This window comes from Leuresthes tenuis, unplaced genomic scaffold (assembly GCF_036924035.1).
Source record: "Leuresthes tenuis unplaced genomic scaffold, fLeuTen1.0.hap1 SCAF_21, whole genome shotgun sequence".
Taxonomy (NCBI): domain Eukaryota; kingdom Metazoa; phylum Chordata; class Actinopteri; order Atheriniformes; family Atherinopsidae; genus Leuresthes; species Leuresthes tenuis.
Window position 1 is genome coordinate 14432441 of NW_027325375.1, and position 3979 is coordinate 14436419.

The following is a 3979-nucleotide window of genomic DNA, read 5'->3' on the forward strand; positions in this document are numbered from 1 at the left end:
AACTTGATTAGACATGAATAAATATGAAGGACAAAGCAGTCTTAACTTGGTTTGAGTTAATGAATTCGTTTTATAGGAGAATCCGAATTCGTGCATAACTCATAAAATAGAGCTTATTTTCGGATTCCTGAAGAATGAGTCTGGTTCTTTCTCATAATACAAAGTTTGTTGTTTATTGTTGAAACTTCATCAGAAGTGAAGAAATAAATGAATGCCTATCAACAAATGTGGGATCTAAACTCTAGTGCTTCCTCTAAAATAATTTCCTTTCTCAATTTAGAAATGTGTGTGTGTAAGTCACAACACCCGTGACACCAAAACGGCTTTCTTTTCTCTACACTCTGCACTATGAGTACACACACCAAATCAGAAAGGCTTTTTTCTCTCTTTTCTACATTATGGACTGTGGGGACACAAAACCGCTCTCTCTCTTTTTTTTTTTTTATCGTGTGCCAGGGCGTTGTCTCACGTATTAGATTATGCTTAAGATACGAATGGGTTTATCAGTCACATCAGAATCCATACATACTGATCCTCCCGTAATAAAATGGTCGGATCTTATCAAACACACTTTGTTTCTTGTGACAATCAAGTCAGCGAAACAGCGTATACACGTCAAGACACTGAATCAAGTTTGCCACAAGAACTCATAAGTTTGGCAGTATTGCTCTGCCGTCAGCAATCATACACCCATTTTATTTTCGTGAGACATGTGCAAGCACCTGTTCATCTACTGTTCTATCACTATGAATTAGTGATCTATTATCAATAAGGATACTTCTACAACTACTATCAAAGTATGTCCGGACTTCTTATGTTGTCAGTTGCTATATATGAATAAGTGGGTACCTACTGACAAGCATTAAGCATGTCACACAGCCCAAACATATAACATTTCAGGACACACCACACAGTTAACAACCACAGTGAAGCGTGTCAAAGCCCAAACATGTAACATTCAACAGGACACTTACACAACACATTCAAATCAAACAGTCAGACAACATACAAGAACATATACCCCAGCCGGCATTGCTCCCTGCCTATTTTCGTACAGCACACTATGTGTGCGCACACCTTTATTCACAAACTCTTCAACTTATACTCTTTTACCGAAGCTTTTACAGCTCGATTGGCCGAATACCCTTTGATCCTATTTCGGTGAATTTGACATCTGCCTTACATATAACAGATTAGCGGTTTAGCAGTTTTAATTTAGTTTGAGTGAAGGAATTCATTTTATAGCAAAATCCGAAATCGTGAAGAACTCATGAAAGTAAGCTTATTCTCGGATTCCTGAAACTTTAGATTTGCTCTTTCTTTTACTGCAAAGTACAACGTTGTTTTTTTTGTTTAAATCTTTCTAGACATGGTAAATATTAAGGACAAAGCAGTTTTCACATAGTTTGAGTGAAGGAATTCATTTTATAGATAAAATCCCAAGAGTCTGCTGAGAAAAGAGAGTGAATGCGAAGTAGACTTTAACACGGCTATGGGAGCGAGCCGAGTGTGGGCTAACCGGGAGAATTGCTTGAAAGAAACGCGACACCGAATGAGCGATCAGAACAAAGCCTCAATACGGGATTCTCGTGGTGTTTTTGTTGCTGCCTTGTCTTTTGCACAGAGTAAAGGACAAGGCAGCCATCGAATAGGGCCCGATTGTTCCTAGTTGGTCAGCCGAGGAGCAAGGGGGGGGGGAGCAAGCGTCTCCACCAAGCAAAGCTCACCATGGGGAAGGTGGCTATGCCAACTAGCCTGATGCCCTGCTCCCGCAGTGACGGATAATCGTACTCTGGTTTCTCTTCATAACGTACAAGTCTTTCGCCTTTTACTAAAGATTTCTGTGGAGAGCAGCACTAATGAGTTGTTTCTATTTTTGGCAGGCTTTACCTTTGCGGGTGAAGCCCTTTCTGTCTGTGCAAAAGAAATCTTCTTACTGTGCAGAGTGACTTCTCTGAGTAGAGTCGCCTTACTTGTTGCGACTGTGCCGATGTTCGAAGCTGGAGTGCAAAGTTGTTGCTTGAATGGTGCTTGCTGGAGCGTGCGGGAGTGCAAAGTTATACCATTTAAAAGGGCTGAAGAGTGCTCAGTGCAGCGGGTGGGCGACACTCTGGCCACCTTGAAAACCGAGGTTACATCCACTACCAGGGGCAGCCCAAGTTCTGCCGCAAGTGTGGTGAGCATGGGCACCTGGTTGAGGCTTGTACCAAGGTGTTATATGGGAAGAGCAGAGAAATTGGGCAAACTTTTGGAGAGTGTCCAAATGGCAGGAAATGTAATCTCTGTGGAGAATTAAATCACCTCTTCAGAGATTGCCCTAAATCTTTTGCCAACAAATTAAAGATGGTAAAGCCACAGTCAAGCCAACAAAGAGAAGGACCAAAGGTGGCAGTTGGTGAACAAAGTGAAGAGGTTGACCCAATAAATTCAAACTTCCCGCCAAAAGCTTGGATTGGAAGTGAGGAGCAAAAAGGGGAGGGGCCTGTAGAGGCCTCACCACTCAGTGTTGAAGTCTGTGAGAATTCACAGGCAGAGGGTGGAGCTACGCTAAATGAGGAGGAAGAGCAGACAGGTGAGTCTAGTGAAGATACTCACCTCCCCGAAGGTCAACAGCCGAAGAGGACGGCATCTGAGCCTCTGATTCCCCAGTGGTATCAGAGAAGAGGGGAAGGGTTAGGTCCCTTTCAGACAGTTCTTCAGTGGAAGAACCTAGAGTCTTCCCCTCCGACTCACCAAATGAGGTCTCCTTTTTAACTTCAGCTCTGCAATCAACCCTCAGGGACTCAAAGTTAAATGCAACATTGCGTCAGAGGCCAACACCGAGAGTCCGAAAAGGAAATATAGATCACCCTACTCACTTTTCACCTAAAGAAATGAAGGAAGAGCTAGTTTCCCAAGAAATAACCTGTGTGTAATTTGTTTTGATAACTTAGAAAAACGAAAATGACATACCTACTTTCCTTTATGCTTTTAATGGTTCTCACCTTCTCAACACTAAATGTGAGAAGTGTGAAATCAAAGACAAGAGCCCAGAGTATTTTATCCTTCTTAGACTCCATAAAATCAGATGTGTTTTTAATACAAGAATGTGGACTACCTTTTTTAAAAAACCATAGACAATGGGAGGAAATGTGGCCCCATTTATCGATATGGAGTGGCTCAAATCAAAATAAAAATGATGGTGTGGCCATTCTAATTAAAAATCCGCATGTTCTGGTGAAAGGTAGCACAGTGGTGAGAGACGGACGGGCACTTTTAGCACACTTGAATTTTATGGGGCAAGACTTTAACCTCTTAAATATTTATGGTTTCAATGGAAAAAATGAAAGGTATGACCTTTTAGAAGATATACAGCTTTACATGCTAGGGCAAGTACCTTTAGTTGTAGGAGGGGATTTTAACTGTATCTTGAGCAGGAAAGATAGAAAAAGAGCAGGGGTAGATTTTAAAGTGGATAAGACTTCGATTTTACTTCAGGGCATATGCAGGGATTTTAAGTTTACTGACTGTTTTAAAACCATGCATCCCAGAGAGGAGGGCTTCACCTGGTTTAGTCATGATGGCACCAGAGCCTCTCGCATTGATTATTTCTTTACTAGAGATTGCCCACCCACTGATGTTAGATTAACCCCTGTTTTCTTTTCAGACCACCTTATGCTCTCCTGCACCCTTTCACCCCCTTCTGGTGTGACGGTAGGAAGTGGTCTGTGGAAACTCAACTGTTCCCTGTTGGAGGATGAAATCATAGTCAGTCAGTACAGGGAATGTTATAAAGAGTGGCAGACCCTTCAAGACCTCTACGAAACACATGCACAATGGTGGGAAATGGTGAAGGAAACGACCCAGACTTTTTTTAAACAGCAAGGTAAACGTAAAAAAAGGAAAGAGAATAGATGTATGATGGGACTACATAAACGCTTACAGCGCTACTTTAAACTAAATCAGTGTGGCATAGACTTTAAAGAAGAAATCAAAGATG

The 3979-nt window shown here is 41.8% G+C and overlaps 1 non-coding gene across 1 annotated transcript; it reads left to right on the forward strand.

Moving 5' to 3' along the window:
• The first annotated feature begins 1787 nt into the window (after positions 1–1787).
• LOC140280651 (U5 spliceosomal RNA) lies at positions 1788–1901 on the forward strand. The gene has a single exon (XR_011909588.1). It is a non-coding gene; the product is annotated as a U5 spliceosomal RNA (small nuclear RNA).
• Positions 1902–3979: the final 2078 nt, after the last annotated feature.